The sequence below is a fragment of the Macaca fascicularis genome, chromosome 1 (assembly GCF_037993035.2).
Source record: "Macaca fascicularis isolate 582-1 chromosome 1, T2T-MFA8v1.1".
Lineage (NCBI taxonomy): Eukaryota > Metazoa > Chordata > Mammalia > Primates > Cercopithecidae > Macaca > Macaca fascicularis.
In genome coordinates this window covers 30951299-30970319 of record NC_088375.1, presented here as the reverse complement: position 1 = coordinate 30970319, position 19021 = coordinate 30951299, and the positions used below count along the sequence as shown (strand labels likewise).

General features: G+C 39.0%; 1 protein-coding gene and 1 pseudogene across 10 annotated transcripts in view; both read left to right on the top strand.

The window, feature by feature from the left end:
* TNFSF4 (TNF superfamily member 4) overlaps nt 1–19021 on the top strand; it is a 277633-nt gene that overhangs the window by 97710 nt on the left and 160902 nt on the right. The gene's annotated exons all lie outside the window — the stretch shown is intronic.
* The window catches only part of LOC135968756 (centrosomal protein of 57 kDa pseudogene), a 23519-nt pseudogene extending 4498 nt beyond the window's left edge, over nt 1–19021 (top strand).

The following is a 19021-nucleotide window of genomic DNA, read 5'->3' as shown; positions in this document are numbered from 1 at the left end:
TACCCGCAAACATTTATTTTACCTAAAACCCAGTTATGTCATTAACAGAAAGAGGTAAATTTCATCAGAAGTAATGATCAACTCTTAGCTTGTTTGATGATTAAATTAATTAAGAGGAATTAATTATTCAAACATAACTGGAAAATAAATTTCTTGCTGATTTGACACGACATACAAACAAAAAATAATCTAAAACTCACAAAGTGCTACTACAATGAGGACATTGATGACAAATCAGTTAATGAATGATCATTTAAAATTACTCACTCTACAAGAAACTCGAAGTGCCCTGAAATTTTACAGTTGATATATGAAAGACATTTAATAGAATTTCCCCTCATTATAGGACAATGATCCTAAACATTTTACATATCATTAGCAATAATGAATTTTGAAGCACAAAAAAGCCTTTTGAGACAGACAATAATAAAAAACGTATTTCCATAAATTGTGCTAAACACTAAATAATGTTTCCTCTGTAGAAAATGACATTACAAAATTCTTGTTAAAGAGCATCTAGCCAAAAAGTGTAAGAAAATAGTATTATAGAAATGTATTCTGAAAATAACAACTTCAATAAAAGTTGATATTTTTCTGGATTATGTCATTGTTGTGTTTGTTGGCTTTCTTGTGTTTTTTTTTCTTTTTTGCCAAGTGACTTCTCACCTGAGAATGATGCATTCTTTTTTTTCTGTTTTTTTTTTTTCTGAGACAGGGTCTCACACTGTTTCCCAGGCTGGAGTGCAGCAGTGCCATCATAACTCATTGCAGCCTCAGTACCTGGGCTCAGCCTCCCAAGTAGCTGGGGTTAGAGGCATGAGCTATTATGCCTGGCTTGTTAGCTTTCTTGAACTTATTTTTTTGTGATTTCTTTTTTTAAATATTTAGCCTTATACCTGATTTTATATTGATAATTTTATATTCTTTTTTCTTAAAATTGTGTAATTAAAATAGCAACTTGTATAAAGTTGACTACAGCCCTGCCTGATATGACATTTAGATCCCCTTGAACAGTTAGTGGTATAATAGTGATGTGATGTTCCCATTTCCCTATATTTGTTGTAGAGTGGGAGAGACTGAAGAATACCAAACACAGTTTTCTTACACTTTAAAGCAATATAATTAGTTTAATTGTAATGCAATCCTGATTGGATAACAAAATACGTGCAACAAGTTTCAACTCCCTTAAGAAGTATTTTTGTTGATTTTTAAAATTACAAAGGTAGTTCAAATTATTTAAAAATTATAATACAGAAGTAACATAGCAAAAATACCATCCAGTTTACCAGAGGAAACCATTGCTTATTATTTGGTGTGAGTTTTTTTCTTCACACTTTTTCTATGCATATACAAATTTACATCTGTGAATATATATATATATAAATGTGTATATATACACATACACCCCTACATATATGTACAAGTATATCCATTTACAGTTAAAAAATTAACTTATAACAAAAACAAGATGATAAAATACTTACTTTTTTCTTTTTCTTTGAACAATATGTTATGAACCCCTTTCCACATCAGTACATATATATATATATATCTATTCTTCTTAATGCAAAATATAGATCTAGTATAATTAAATTAATCCTCTATAGATAGACATTTAGGATATTTTTATTTTTTTCTTATTATAAACAATGCTAAACTGAAATCCATAAAAATATCTTTGTACACATTTATGAGTGTTTCTGGACATCAGATTCCTAGGAATTAAATTTCTATATCAAAGGCTTTGGGTTTAAAAATGTCTGTTATTTATTACCAAATTGTCCTTCAAAAAATGGTTGGCTTTCACATGGTCACAAAATTTATGATTAAGGCCAGATTGAGTTACGTGGTTGTCCCCAACAGACTAAGAAAGTGGCACCAGTGTGTGGCCCGATTTTCTAAGCCCAGCACTAGCACCTTTCCCCTTTTCCATCAGGGGTTCAACTTAGGATCACCCCTGGTGGGCAACTCCTGAGTTGTGAAGGAGAGTATGAGAACTCAGACTGTCTCGGACCTGTGGAGGCTCCGTGGGTGGCGTTGGTCTCTGCTGCTTCTGGTTCTCAGTTCTCGAACATCTTAGCTGAATCATCAAGGCCTCAAGGAAGTACAGTTCAGCATTCTTCATCTCCATATGTAGTATATCCATCTGATAAGCCTTTCCTTAATAGTCATCTATGACACTCCCCAAATAAGACTATACTTGCCTATCTAGAAAGCAACAGCAGAGATATATTTTCTGCTCTTAAGAATCTTCAAAGTAAGATTTGATGCTTGGAACTTAAAAGGATTCCAGAAGAAGAAAGTGTAAAAACCTTGTCTAGAGAAACAGTTGAATCCAAGAAAGTACTGGATGAAGATATACAGGAAAGGGAGAATTCAAAGAATGAAGAATCAAAGCACAATCAAGAATTGATATCTCAGTTGATAACTGCAGAAAATAAATATACTCTTTTAGAAAAACAATTGGAATACATGTGAAATATGATAAAGCATGCAGAAATGGAGAAGACATCTGTCTTAGAGTAACAGGTTTCCCTAGAAAGAGAATGGGAACACAATCAAAGACATGTTTGCAGCCAACTTGAAAAATTGGATCTTTTTGAATGGGAGTATAACAAACTTTCCACAGTGCAGGCCCTTGCAGAAAGAAAAATGTAAGAGTTGGAAGCAAAACTCTCTGAAGAAGAACAGGAAAGGAAACACGTACAAACTAAGGCAGCTAAGTTACAGACTGGTCTAGAAACAAATAGACTTATCATTGAAGATAAGGCAAGTCCACATTTTCCCAGTGCAAGAAGAATTTTTTAAAAAGTCAAAACCACAAGAAAAACTAAGTTCTAGGAACTATTTTGGTGCACCAGTACGTTATAGATTATGCTTGGGTGATGTGCCGTTTGTAGCTGGGAAGTCCACAAGTCTTAGCTATGCTGTGGCAGCCAGTGTTCAGCTTGTCTTGCATTGCATCTAATGAAGAAACACAGTAAAGCTTTGTGCAATGATTGGTCATTAGTGTTCCCTTGGCAAAGCAAGTATCTTCATGAGTGTTAAAAGTAAGAAGTTGTCAGTAATACCTCCCTCCTCTGACAGCATTAATGAGGAGTTGTCAGAAGTCTTACAGAGTTTACAGATGAATTTGGACACAGGAGCTGTAATCATCAGCGGCTTGCAAAACTTACCCAGGAGTTGCCAACTGTTGAACTGAAAGACAATTTAGTATGTGAATTGGAGGCATTAGTGGAAAAGATGGAGGCAAAAGGCAACCAAATAACTAAAGTTTGAAAATACCAAACTGAGCTGGAGAAACAGAAGGTAAAGAAGTAGAAGAAAGAATTAAAAGCTACCAAAAAGACTCTGGATGAAGAAGGAAAGAGCAACAGCCATTCTTCTGGAACACAAATAAGAAGGCATATAGTATGAGTGCAACATGAACTGTACACACGTTGTTAGCATGTTGATGTGAATCATAATTTCAACTAGATGAAGCCATGTTAACATTTTATAAATTTGCTACTGAAGTCAATAAAGCAATTTTTTTAAAAAAAGAAAGCACTGAAACTTTCCTTAACAGCCTCTTTATTGGGGGAAGTCAGGGAACCTGAACTGAGGGACCGGCTGGAGCCACGGCAGAGGAATATAAATTGTCAAGATTTCATGGACATTTATCAGTTCCCAAATAATACTTTTATAATTTCTTATGCCTGTCTTATTTGAATCTCTTAATTCTGTCATCTTCATAAGCTGAGGATGTATGTCACCTCAGGACCATTGTGATAATTGTGTTAACTGTACAAATTGATTGTAAAACGTGTGTTTGAACAATATGAAATCAGTGCACCTTGAAAAAGAACAGAATAATAGCGATTTTCAGGGAACAAGGGAAGACAACCATAAGGTCTGACTGCCTGCGGGGTCAGGCAAAATAGAGCCATATTTTTCTTCTTGCAGAGAGCCTATAAACGGACTTGCAAGTAGGGAAGATATTGCTAAATTCTTTTCCTAGCAAGGAATAGTAATAATTAATACCCTGGAGAAGGAATGCATTCCTGGGGGGAGGTCTATAAACGGCTGCTCTGGGAGTGTCTGCTTATGCGGTTGAGATAAAGACTGAAATATGCCCTTGTCTCCTGCAGTACCCTCAGGCTTATTAGGGTGGGGAAAAACTCCACCCTGGTAAATTTGTGATCACACTGGTTCTCTGCTCTTGAACCTTGTTTTCTGTTGTTTAAGATGTTTATCAAGTCAGTACGTGCACAGCTGAATATAGACCCTTATCAGTACTTCTGATTTTGCCCTTGTCCTGTTTCCTCAGAAGCATGTGATCTTCATTCTGCCTTTTGCCCTTTGATGCATATGATCTTTGTGACATACTCCCTGTTCATACACCCCCTACTCTTTTAAAATCCTTCATAAAAACTTGCTGGTTTTGTGGCTCAGGTGGGCATCACGGTCCTACTGATATGTGATGTCACCCCCAGAGGCCCAGCTGCAAAATTCCTCTTTGTACTCTTTCTCTTTATTTCTCAGCCAGCTGACACTTATGGAAAATAGAACCTACATTGAAATATTGGGGGCAGGTTCCCCTGATACCTGTTAACAAAGGCTTTGTTTGTTATAAACTCTCAAAATTGCTTTTCTAAATAGAACAGGAATGTATTGATGCTAAGATAAAACTAGTAATTTAGTATTTAATTTATTTGCCATTCTCATGCTTACATAGAAATTAAGCCCAAGAAGACTGAATTTCCTCATGGTATATGAGAAGATACTCCAAGAGTGCTAATGGACATGTTCACCACATATTAGAGGAATTCCTTTATATGTCCCTCTTAGAACTGATCAAGATAGAGTTCTAGGATTGTATCCAGATATCCAGCATGAATTGTTATAGCTACCTAGCCACTAGGCATGTCAAATCTTTCTATAGTTAGAGCTTTTAATTTAGGATCCTTAAATAGATTTTGGAGTATTTGTGAATCTCCAGAAATTATATGTAAACTTTTGCTTTTGGGGCCAGTTTTCTGATGAGTAGGTTTGTAGCTTAATCAAATTCACAACAGTGAGTCCATAGACCCAAGGAAAGTAAGAATCAGTCCTCTGGTCACATGGTAAATATGTGTCTCAACCATCCTTTTAACAATTAAACTTTTGTTATCTATTTGTTTGGAAAAGAAAGTGGTACCTATGCATTCTGTTTTTTTGAGATGGAGTCTTGCTCTGTCACCCAGGCTAGAGTGCAGTGGTGCGATCTTGGCTCACTGCAACCTCTGCCTTCCAGGTTCAAGCGATTCTCCTGTCTCAGCCTCCTGAGTAGCTGGGGTTACAGGCACATGCCACCACGCCCAGCTAATTTTTGTATTTTTAGTAGAGATGGTGTTTCACCATGTTGGCCATTCTGGTCTTGAAGTCCTGACTTCAGATGATCCTCCCACCTATAAGTTGTTGGTCATACTCATGAAGAAGGGTGGCTCAGTGATGTGTGACAAAAGGGCAGAAAGGCGGGGTCTCTACAGCATAGCTCTGCTGCTTCTCTGTCATCCCAAGCAATTCTGCTCTGGCCCAAATTTGTAGACTCACTCAGCAGATCAAAACCCCTGCAGTCATCTGGACCCACCTATTTTAAAAGGCAGTTTAACAAACATCTGGTGTTATTCAAGCATGCTTTTAAGGGGATTTCACCTCCCACTTCCTCCTTCACAAGAAGTTATCAAATTATTCCTTGTAACCACATTCAGTAAGCTGCACGAGATGAGTTCTAGTACACATAATTTTCTTCATCTCTCTATCTTTCCAGAACTGTTGCCCCATGGTTAGTTTGGCTAATCCCTTCACTTTCTCTGCCCATTTTCCATCACAGGGCTGTTCAGGCACCTCATCTCAGCAGCCCGTCTGAAATGCTCCCTTTGCCTATCAGCAATGCATAGTGTAGGTATGTGTTGCCTCGCACCTTTTCTTGCAGCCTTGTTCTTGCTCACATGATGACTTTAATAATTTATGTGGGTTATTACTTCCCTTCCACCCCCTAATTTCTCACAAATGGGTTCCTTGCCCACCCAGTGAGTCCTGCCCTGAAGTTTCTTTTCCACAAAGGGCCCCTCAGTTTAGCTTCTTGTTTAAGTTCTCTATTTCTTTGGACATCTTCCTGTTTCTGTCACTTGCAGTACCATAGCTAAGTCTGCTATCCCCAGCTATCCACCTTTTGTAATTCAACAGTAAAAGCCAAGGTCATGAAAGCAACAAGCTGGTTGGATCTTTACAGCTAGTCTCAGGATTTCTAGCTCTCTTTGGTAAATATAGATCAAGCATGGTAAGTGGAATTAACCATATCCCTTTTGAAGGCAGTCCTTGTTCTTCAAAATTGTCATATTTATTTTAACAACATGCTTAGCTATTGCAACCCACATGTCGTGGGAGGAAACATTTGAAAGGCTTTTCTGCCACAGTCAGCAGTGACTTGTCAGACAAACAACTTCTGAGGTACAAATTTGGTCCTGACAGCTCTCATTCCATTAGGCACAGTCCAGGAGAATGGGAAGCCAGGAGATTTCCGAGAAAAGGTGTCTGTTTCATGGGCATATATTCTTCACCTGTCAATAGACACTTTTAAAAAAGCCTCCAAACAAAGGAGATAGATATAGTTCTCTCTCCAACGGTAGAATCTGAACTGAGTCTGTGTTATCAGCTGGCTAGTTGGAATGGGGAGAGGCCAAGGGTAATGACTGGCAGTATGGCTGCTGGCCTGTGTGGCCATCAGAGCCAGGGTGGACAATATGATAATAGATATTGACCCTATGGTCATATAATCTGATCAATGTCCTTAGATCAACAAGCTTCTCACTATGTTTTGTATAAAATACTGGTGTGCAGAGAACAAGATGTTGACTTCTTAATCCTTTGAGCCCAGGCAGGACCTGGAGCATCAGGGAGCATGTGGGCTGCTCACCTTTGGCCTCAAGTAGCCTCTCCCATTTGCCCCAATGTGCAGTACAAATAACATCACTTTCTCTATGTGTCCTGAAATGGAAAGATTGGAAACACTATCTTAGCAGACCTGCCCTTAAAGGCCAGTGGTTTAAGAAAGTATAAGGTTTAGGATAGATAGAGCATCCTAAGAAGGAAGCATGACGGAAAATAAACATGAGAAGGAAACATGAAGGAAAATAATCCCGGAAAAGTGTAATCCAATATGCTGAAATATGTGAAAATAGTAAGGAGAGGAAGGAGAATGCCATTGGATGGCCAAGGAAGTCAGCGATGTAGTTTTTTTATGTTTTTTTTTTCCAACTGGTAAAAAGAAAGTCCTTGAATTTTCCTTTTTTCTGTTTTTTTTTTTTTTTTTTTAAATTTAAAACTCTTTGACTCTCTGACTAGCATTTGTTTATGGTTGTTTAAGAACTGTGTTTTAAAATCTTTTTATTCCAAACACCTAACACAGGGTCTATCACATACAAGTATTTATTGATCAAATGTTTGTTGAAATGACCAGGCATGAAGTGATTGCAAAAGAAGAAACTCATTCATTCATTCAACTCAGCAAACATTTAAACATTTTCTAGTTACTACTATGGGCTAAGCTTTGGACATTCAAATGAGTGAGAAATACCATAGTTTTCAAGGAATTCATAGTTTAGAAGAGAAGAGAAGGCACATTGATAATAAATTATTACATATGGCATAACAGAGGCTGCACAAGATAAAGTTAAGTACCAAGAAGGGATAATCAATTTTATCCTAGAGAGTGGTTAGGAAACCAGAGGAATGCTTTAATTGAGTTTAGTTTTAAAGGTTGATTGAAATGTAATATACATGTATAGTAAATGTACCACTTAATAAAATTTGACAAGTTGAACATACCATGTAAGCCAGGTGCCTAGAAAGATCCCTTATTTTTCTCCCTAGTTACTGTCCATCAAAAGTAAGACCTATCTGACTTTAAACAGCATATAGCAGTGATGCCTGCAACTAGTGCCTTGTATAACAGGAATGGCACAATATGTATACTTTTCTGTCTGGCTTCTTTCGACAAACATTATGTCTGTGATATTCATCTATATTATTAGATATGAGTAAAGATCAGTCTCATTGTATGATATTCCATTGTCAGAATATGCATGCATTCATTCCTCCATACCTACTGTTTGGTGGACATTTTTAGTTTCTGACTGTTACAAATAGTTCTGCTATGAAATTCTAGTACATGTGCTTTAATGAATGTATGTATGCATTTTTGTTGAATGTATACCCAGGAGTGCAATTGTTTGTTCTTATGGTATATTAAGATGTATAGATACTTCCAAATAGTTTTCCAAAGTGGTCGTACTAACTTACACTCCCAGTCGCAGTCTATGAGGGTTCTGGTTGCTCCATTTCCTTGCAAACAATATTTTTTCTTTTCATTTTAGCAATTCTCATGGCACCATATTGTAGTTTAGCAGACTTTTGAGAGATGCATTCTATTTTATTAGGCAAATGGGGTAATAGAGCGAGTCCTGGGGAGGATCAAAAAAATAAGAAAGGGGGAGCATGTAGGAGTCCTCAGCAGCTCTCCTTGGAGGCACTAGGGGAAAATCTATTTCCTTTTGTTTTTCTAGCTTCAAGAGGCTGCCCAAATTCCTTGGTTCCTGACCCTATATCATTCCAACTTCCTTCCATCATCATGTCACCTTCTCTGACTCTGACTCTCCTACTTTTCTCTTGTAAGGACCCTTGTGATTACATTGGGTCCTTCTGGCTAATCCAGGATAACCCCCATCTCAAAAGCCTTAACTTAATCATGTCTGCAGATTCCTTTATCATGCAAGTTGCATAGTTACAGGTTCTGGGGATTAGAACATGAACATCTTTTGGAGACCCTTTTTTAGTCTACCACGATCATGTTGTAGCCTCACCTTATCTATACCATAGTATGTGTTATTCTTATGTATGTGGGCCAGGTGCTAAGCAGAGTGGTGTGATGGAAGAGGCTGGGTACAGTGGATCCTGCCTGTAATCCTAGCACTTTGGGAGGCTGAGGTGGGCAGACCACCTGAGGTTGGGAGTTTGAGACCAGCTTGATCAGCAAGGAGAAGCCCCTTCTCTACTAAAAATACAAAAATTAGCTGGGTGTGGTGGTTTATGCCTGTAATCCCAGCTACTCGGGAGGCTGAGGCAGGAGAATTGCTTGAATCCAGGAAGTGGAGGTTGCAGTGAGCTGAGATTGTACCATTGCACTCCAGCCTGGGCAACAAGGGCAAAACTCCGTCTCAACAACAACAACAACAACAAAAAATGCTGGTATGGAGTTAGCACACCAGGGAGTCCCAGAGCTGCTTCAGAGCTATGAGGCCTTGGACAAATCATTTCAATTCTCCTGGTTCTCGCTTTGTAGTTTGTGAAATGAGGCTATTGGACTAGGTCAGGGAAGGCAAATTCTTGCTGGGCACACTGTCAACCTTCTTCCCTCCCACACCCATGGCAGAGATTACTACTTGTTCAAGGCTCTTTCTCTTGTGATCTTGTGTCCCAGCCTAACCTTCCAAACAGCCACTACCAGATGGCATGAGATAATACTGAGATGAAATCTACTTTCTCTCCTCAAAAGAGATCATCTATGAGGCCTACATCTTAAGCTGTTAAAACAACATAGACTCCTAAAACTCAATTAACCTTATCATGGATCATCGAATGCCCAAAGTCAATTGACTTCCTTTCTATTCTATGTTTTCTTCCCCAAGTTTTCTCTAACTTATTAACTTGGCTAATCAGTATTTTATATATCTTTGCTTCTCCTCTGAAGGGAGCAGTTAGGAACAAAAAGAGAAATAATAGGCCGAATGGGTCCCCAGCTGTCTTATCATCAACCCAGTATAAATAAGAGTTGCCTACACAGAAACCCTGCACTGCCACCACAACCATGGCAATACATGTACTTATACTTACACTTGTAACTACACTTACATTTAAAAGCCCATGTCACTTTCTCCCACACACATTGATTTCTACATAGAACTTGCCTTTTCCTAATATACAGAGAACACAGCAACAAATTACACTGTTGATTGCCAGAGTCATGAGCTAGAAAGAACTCTCTCAAAAGTAATTGACAACCAGGCATGACCAGGCATGTGAAACATCTCTCTGAGGGTGAGTGTGAAACATTAACATTAAAGACATATAGCTTGGATCATGAGAAAAGCTATGAGACAGGATGTGAAGTCACTTCTACTGGAAGGAGTAAAATGCAAAGAATACTCAGGGGACTTAAGTTGAGCACAAGAATCAAAGTCAGATACTAGACCCAAAAACCAGAATAGTCAAATGATCACACTGTCTTGTGATACATGGTTTCTGGAATGCATTACGAAAAATGAAAGAGCACTTTTCTATTGAGATAACTGTCTCTTGTCAGATTCTACCTAGGTTTGCTGTAACCTGATGCTTTCAACTCTATTTGTGGTTTATAAGATTTTCCAAAGAAGAGACACTTTTTCTTCTTAATCTAATACCCCTTCACATCAAAATGGAATTTTGAGTTGCTTCATTTTATAACCACAGGACAGAGAAGATGCCTGTTCTGAGATCTGAGTTCCTCACTGGAAATTCTTGGTAGAGACAAAGATGTGTGGTGTCCTGGAATGGGTGGCTTTCCCTGAAAAGCCAGCGCATCCCTCCCCCACATTTAAGTGATTACCCTCACATAGGCCTGCCTTACTTTTCTCACAAAATGTGTCAATATCTGAAATTATTTTATTGATCTGTTTACCTTGGGAATGGCAGCCCTGTAAATGATGAATTGGGGATGCTGATCTAAGTGGCAGGCTTGTTTTCTTTGGCAAGCATAGTGGCCATAGATCAATTTTGAATTGAATGTCTTTAGACAAGCAGAAACTCTCCTGCTCAACATAATCACCACTCCCTGTATTCTCACCCTTGACTGCTTCACACATGTGAGTCCTCTGCATAGCCCAGCAAGGCATTTGAGTATGGGAAGCGTGGCTTCCCTGTAGCAGGTCTCCTGCCCTGGAATATAACTGCATGGCAGTGGGACCTCATCTGTACCCCAGCATGCATGATGGAAGGGATTCAACAAATATGTGTTTGCTGGTGTATAAAATGAGAGGTTTTATTTCTGGCTGCTTCTAACTTGTTGTACATCAAAGAGGGGGCGTTCTGCACTTTTCATACTTTCACTTTCTCACCTGTGGGAGGTTTGAGTGGTACAATGTACATGGAGTTGAGAGGGAAATGGGTGGAGGCCCTGTTAAGATTCTTTTGGAGACACCCCTCCAGAGTCAGCACTCTCTAGACAATGAGAAACTCCCTTCTAGCCAGGCTTTTGCAAAGAACTGAGATGCTTCCTTAGACAGGAACAAAGGTTCACAAGTGTTATTGTTGTAAGTCTCCTCTCTGTGAGAAATGAGATAATGACGAGTCAGCCAGTATGGTGGACAAGATAATGCTCCCCCACCCCACAAAGATGTTCACATGCAAATTCCCCAACCTGTGACTTTGTTACCTTATATAGCAAAAGGGACAGGAAGAAAGTGAAAATGTGGAAGAGTTTTCACTGCTTACCTTTGTTCAGACCTGTATTGGGGAGATTAGTTTGTCAGTTAGGATAGGCTAGGTTGTAATACAATACCAAACAATTCTAAAATCTCACTGGCTTAATACAGCACAGGTTTATTTATCACTAACTGTATATGTCCAAGTTTTGCCTGGTCCTGTGGTTACATTGCACATTTCATCCAAATTTTTTATATTCATGGGTTGTTCATTGTATCTTCTTATGGTGTTAATGTTTATAAGATTTGTGGTGGTCTTTTTCATGCATGATACTAATAATTTTTGCCTTTTCTTTTTTTCTTGATCATTCTTGCTAGGGGTTTATACATCTTATTAGCTTTTTCAGAGGACTAGCTTTTGGCTTGTTGATTTTCTTTCTATTGCATGTTTATTTTGCATTTTGTTGATTTTTGTTCTTATCATTATTTTATTTCTTATATTTGATTTGGGTTTACTGTGCTTTTGTTTTTCAAGCTTTTTGAGATAGGTACTGTATTAGTTTGTTTTCATGCTGCTGATAAAGACACACCTGAGACTGGGCAATTTACAAAAGAAAGAAATTTAATGGACTTACAGTTCTTTGTGGTTGAGGAGGCCTCACAATCATGGTGGAAGGTAAAAGGCACGTCTCATATGGTGGCAGACAAGAGGAGAGAGTGAGAACCAAGTGAAAGGGATTTCCCTAACCATCATTCTCAGCAAGCTATTGCAAGAACAGAAAACCAAACACTGCATGTTCTCACTCATGGGTGGGAATTGAACAATGAGAACACTTGGACACAGGAAGGAGAACATCACACACGTGGGGTGTGGGGAGCAGGGAGGGATAGCATTAGGAGATATACCTAATGTAAATGATGGGTTAATGGGTGCAGCACACCAACATAGTACATATGCAACAAACCTGCACGTTGTGCACATGTACCCTAGAACTTAAACTATAATAAAAAAAAGGGGTTTCCCTTATAAAACCATCAGATTGCATGAGACTTTTATTCACTACCACAAGCACAGTATGGGGGAAACTGCCCCCATGATTCAGTGATCTCCCACTTGGTCCCTCCCACAACATGAGGGAATTATGGGAGCTATAATTCAAGATGAGATTTGGGTGGGGACACAGCCAGACCATATTAGGTACTTAGATTATTGATTTTATTTCTCCTTTTCTACATATTTCAAGCTCTGTTTTCTTCTAAGTTCTGCTTTAGCTGCATTCCATGAATTGGAAAATCACTGCCTTAGACTCACTCCCAAGGTTACACCTTAGGCCAGTGATTCTCAGCTAGGAGTAATTTTGTCCCCTTCCCCTGCCAGGAACATTTGGCAATATCTGGAGGCATTTTTGGTTGTCACACTTGAAAGAAGGGAGCTACTGGCGTCTAGTGAGTAGAGGCTAGGTGTGCTGCTCTAAATTCTATAATGCACAGAACAACTCTTCACAAAAAAGAATTATCTGGCCCCAAATGTCAATGTTGCTGAGGTTGAGAAGCCTTGTGGGCTAGACCTACATTGCCAGTAAAAGTTGCACACCCCCTTGCCATAGTGCCCTCCATGTGACTTGTTCCTCATTCTTTCAAATTCCAGAGACGCTGTCTCTGATAACCCTGTACACATAACTTTGCATAAAATAAAATGATTTCTTTTTGCCTGCCTTCTTCCAATAGAATAGAAGCTCTGTGAATGCAGGACTTTGTCTGTTTCATTTACTTTCCTTTCCTAGTATGTAGAACAATGTTGAATGAGTTAATGCTTACTGCATGATTGAGTGCATTGCTGCATGGGAAAGAGTGTCTCATTCCCAGTGTGTGGCACTGAAAATACAGTGGTAAATAAGGAAGAGGTAGTGTAAGGTTAAATTCAAAAAGAAAAAGTTTCCCCTGGTGCCAGAAGGGAAAGAGACTGACTTATCAATTTCCTTAGAACGTTTACTTTAAATAAAAATTACATTATATTTGTGAGTTCTCTCTGATGCTTTGAGATGTCCGTAAGCATTTTTAAAAGCTAAATAAGAGGCCTGCCAGTTTTACAACCCAGGGATCCTTTCTTCAAGGACTTGGGAACTATCTCATTGAAATGGAATCATTCAAGGAGATAGTGCCCCATCTCTCAGACTCTGGGAGAGGGTAGGAACCTAACTTCAGTAGTGCACCTGACTGCAAGTTGCTAACCTACTTCCAGTCACAAGTATGCAAAAAACTTACTTTTCCTCTGGGTAAAGTCAATTAGCAAATATAGTGGCTACATCAATTATCAGGTGGATTTAGGAGGAACTATGTATGACAAATGTTGCTGTCAAGTCATCTTACTTGAGTACTAGTTATTGTCTATCTTGAGTACATGTGTGGAATGGGTTCCATCTTCTTGGCTGTATAAATGGATGAGATTTCTTTCTGTTTTTGCAGTTTCTTTAGTTTACCTGTGATGCACAACACATTCTGGTTTAATGATTATTCAATAATATAATGGCTTTCTTTTTCTTCTACTTTTGTGGAGAGGTTTTTCTGGGTGGGCAGGAGATTGTTTTTAATTACATTTCCCCAACAGTAGTTATTGCCATACCAGGAAGGTGGGTTAATAATTTAAAAGATGCTCCACTGCATCCTTTCTTTTGCAAACTAACACCCTCCTTATATTTTCTTTATCTCTCCCTTGGTAGTTGTTTTCAGAGCATCTGTACTGCTGAATCTTAGGGAGACTCTCATTTCCATCAGTTTCTTCCCCCTCCACACCATCTAGGAATGCTTTCACACGGTATGTAAAGTGCTATGTAACTTCAGCTTCCAGGTAGGGAACAAGCAACAATTAATACATGGATGGACTCTCCTTTTGGTCCTTCAGTGGGTTTGTTTTAGACCTCTCCTTTGTGGGAGTGGGTACAGAAATCAGAGGGATTTAGAATTTTTTCAGCTATGTGGTCCTCACTGGTTGGTACTGTGGTGTAACATTCCACAGTGGGGTATGCAGGTATTTTCCCTACAACTCGCTCTGATCTGAAGGCTTGTGTCTCTTTTCTGGATAGCATATGCATTTCTGATGATGTTTAAGCAACTGTTTTACTGAAGACCTTGCTTAAGTGTCCTAAAGCAGTGCAGAGTTGAGGGTGGGGATGAGTGAATGATCAGTGGTGACTTTGAGCTAACTCCCTCACAGTGGGTGGGGAGGGGTGGATCAGGCTTCATTTTAGGTCTTCAGGAAGGTGAGCCACATGCATAAACTTCTTCCAGTCCCACCCATTCCCTCTCATCAGCCCTCTCCTTAAATCCTCTCCAAAGTCCCTGGCCCTACCCTCAGGGTCACTCTTGCCCTTCCTTAGGGGTAATGGAATAACAGGCTCAGGTCATTCCTAGGATATACCACTCCGCTGCCTCAGGCACCAGTGGGATCGCACTGAGTCTTCCTCTATCTGGTGGCCCACTGACTCCCTTTGTCAGGGGGGCCCCGGGAATGGTAGTTGCTTTCACTTCAGTTGGATCTCTCTCTGTTGGTGACCGAGACTCTCTCCTTAACCAACCTTCAGTTATGCTTCTCCAAGTCCTCTTTTTGATTAGGCCTCACTCTTGGACTCTGTCCTTGGTCCATTAAGTCCACCTTTCAAGAATCCTGCTGGGTCAGTTTAGTGAAAATTCTTTACCCTTGCTATCTGATCAGATTCCTCATTCCCCAACCTCAATGTCTGATCATCCTAGCCTGTCTTTAGCAAGAGTCTTATCAAATCAGTTTAGCCAGAATCCTCTTTATCTTTGAGAATTTTCTCTGAATAATTTTCTGTCTACAGAGCCCCAGCCTGATTTTTGGCTGTAAATCACTTGTTGTTGTCTTCAACTCAACCTTGTTGAGTCAAGGTATATCTATACTGAGGTCTCTCTTTCTCTGTTGCAATGGTTACAGAATAAAATTAACTTCCCAGTTTTCTTTGGCATTGGCAATGCCAAAGCCAATTTTTCTCTTAAAATACTTGATGGCCAACACACTTTTCCACTGGACTAATTAATGTTTTCCAGAAAACTTATTGGTCTATCCTGTGTGAGGTGTTTGTATTATTCCTCTTATTCTTTGACCCTATTCCTTGTGAAACAGCAAAAAGACAAAAATCTTGGTTTTGTTATGCTATAGGCACATTTTCCTCTGTTCTTTTATTACAAAGGTCCTCTGCATTAACTGGAGATTACCTCTGCCTAACTTTTCGATCTACATTCAAATAATATGTTTAATTCTGATTCCCCAAATTCTCCTGTGGCAGATATGATTGAAATTTCAGTAATACTACCATGTAAATATTCAGTATTGAAACTTAGACTTGCAGATATAACAGAGAAGAACTGTTCCAATGAGAGAGGTTGCATGAACTCTTTGAGGAGAGAGATTTACTATAGATGACTTTGCCAATGATTCAATGGAAATACTTCAGTAATTGTAGAATCCCGTCTAATTGAACATTAGATGTTTGTATAACACTTCTAAAATTATTTTTATGCTGAATATAAAAAGTAATTTGGTATCTGCTTTATTCCCTCTTGTCCTCTCATAATGAACTTGGTCTCCAGATATTGAAGTTGGAGGTGTTTTCTTAGGATTATTAAAATGTCAGTACAGACTATAATATAGAAGACACTAAATGTAAGAATGATACTGAATGCACATGTGAAAGTGAGACTGATGCAAATTTTGAATCCCTGGGATTCACGGTGCAACCTTGCCACTTGCTGAACTTTGGACCAAGTGAGAAGGAAGCCAAATGATATTGCTAAAGCTCCTAGTATCCTAAGGTATCGTGCTACTTGTTTACCCATATGTTATCCCTTTACATTTTATTACCAACCATACAAAGTATGTTTTATTGTCTCATTGTTTGCAAATGAGGAGAGCCAAACTTAGAGAGTTTAAATGGTTTTCTCAAGATTTCCTATATTCAGGTGCCGATCTGGAATCTAAGATTACTTGACTTTAAAGCTCTTACACTTTCCGCCATGCCATACTGCCAACTTCAGGAGTCAAAAGTTCTTCAGGTACTATTTACTGCTGTACAATAGTGCCCTACAATGTTACTTCAGCATAGTGGGATTGTGGCCTTGCTTTGTATGGTCTTGTGCCCATATTCTATATTCCTTTGATGGGAGAGATCATGACTTATTTAGCTTCGCCTTACCAGCACTTAGCACAGGGAATGAAATTCAGGAAAAATTCAATAAAGGGCTGTTAAAATGGATGAACAAATCAGACATGGCCATCCTAAGCCTTTTAGTTTCTAGAACCTGTAGGATCATTTAAAGTTCTTTTTCTCCTTGTCCACTTTAATATTCATAAAGTTGCCAGATACTGCCATTTTACTTCAATAATGTCTCTAACACCTGTCTGTTCCTTTTCATTTCCATTGTCAATACTTCTTTTCCAGTTAGCTTCAATTAGTGTCTTTACTACTTTCATTCACTTTCCATTTCATTCCATCTAGCCATTCATTTATCCATCCGTCCATCCATCCATCCATCCATCCTTTTATTCCTTCAACAAATGTTTTGTGAGCACTTATTAAGTACCTGAAAAACATGTTATCAGAATACAGTGTATAAGTTCCTTAAGAAAAGATTGTTCAGAGTGCCATGAGGGCATGGAAAAGGGTTACTCTTATCCAATTTGGAGAGGGATATTCAGAGAAGGCTTCTTGGAGGAAGTATCATCTGAGCCAGATCTTGAAGAATCAGTTGAGTTAGGAAGGCAAAGGGGATAGAGAAGGGAAAAATAATACCCGTAATGTCCTCTCCCTTGCTGCATCACCATATCCTTTCCCATTTCTATTTTTCTCCGTGTTCCTTGAATGCATGTTGGGCTGTCTCCTGCCTCAGAGTCTTTGCACTTCCTTTACCCTCTGCTTATAATGGTTTCACAGATATTCACATGGCAAACTCTTCCATTTCCTTCAGGGCTTACATGTCACCTTTTCAGAAATGGCTTGTCTGACTATCCTATTTATAGTTGCAATGACTCCCCTCTCTGACAGAACTCCTCATCCCCTGCTTTTGCCTAGCAAATATCATCTTCTATCATACCACATATTTATTTATTTCATTTACTCCCCTAGTTTTGATTACTGCTTTCTTCACTACCTACATGAGTGCTAGCACATAGAAATTTCAGTAGTTATTGATCATATGAATGAATGAAAAGTTGGGAGATAGGAATGCAAAGGCAAGGATGTAAGAAATTTTAAGGGAATGTAAAATTAATTCGGCCTGATTCCTTCTGAGATCCCTTATTGCACCGCCATAGAGCATTGTGGCACCTTTTCCTTAGACTCTTGCTGAATGATGACTCTATTAAGGGTAAAGAAGAATGTTTTTTTGACTTTCCTTCTCCCTTCCAGATAATGTTGCTTTGTGCTTTCACCACTACCAAACGATCACTTCTAGATTTCTCAGAAGGACTTTTCTCTTTGGCCAAGACACAGGGCTCTTCTGCAGAGCTATGGACTTCCTGGTTCCCATTTGTCATCACATTATAGACATTAGGAGTGGAGGAGAGGGAAGTTGGAATTTTTGGTTAATGGCTTCACCTTCCTTAGTGTATAGGAAGTTAGGTCATCTATTAAGAGGGAGGAGGGAGGATGAAATCTGGAACCTTTACTGATGGGATTAGGACAGGCAGTTGATAAGAGAAAATAGAGTTGTTGAACAGAATAAAGTGTTTGAGAAATGGATATGTCCATAAGATGTTTGTATTTTTTTTTTGCATAATGCATCATTAGTGTTGTGGTTTTGTTAAAAAGGAAGAATGAAAATTTATTTCCACTGTTGGGAAAATAACAAGCAAGATGTAATAACATGCTGTGATTTGCTTATGGGAAATCCTTGTTATCCTCAAATTATGTGAGCTGCTTAACCTGGGAAAGTCCACTGGACAGGCTAATCATCAACATGTATAAAATAATCAGACATCCAGCAGGTATATGGGGAAGGGGTAGCTGTGTAGGAACACTGGGCCTTCCAGAAGCAGATTTCGTGGTTATTTCCTAGTCCCAGGGAGATTAATGATTAACCCTGAGGCTATGATTTACCAAGGATTCCTTGTGGGATCTGTGCCTAATACTGGTCAAAGCTGCTTGAGGGACATCCAAGCTCATAAGATCATACAAGTCCCCTCCCCGTGGCAGTAGGAGAGGCTGTTGGCAGCTAAATGCCCTTGCTCTTATCTTTATCAGATCACCCTAAAGTTAGCAGAAAGTCCAAAACTGTGCTAGACCTTTTCTAGGTCTAGAAAAGCAGAATAGAAACAGAAGGACTCAAATAAAGGGAGGAGCAGGAATTCTAGAGGGTACCTGGAGCCACTGAGACTTCCAGAAGGGGTGAGAGGACATCTTCAGGATGCTAGACTTGGGGTCTGGGACAGGGATTTTAGGGTAGGAAATGGTAATGATGCTTCTGCAATGGAGCACAGAGCAATCTTTCACCAGAATGGAAAAATCAGAGCCCATACCAACAGAAAA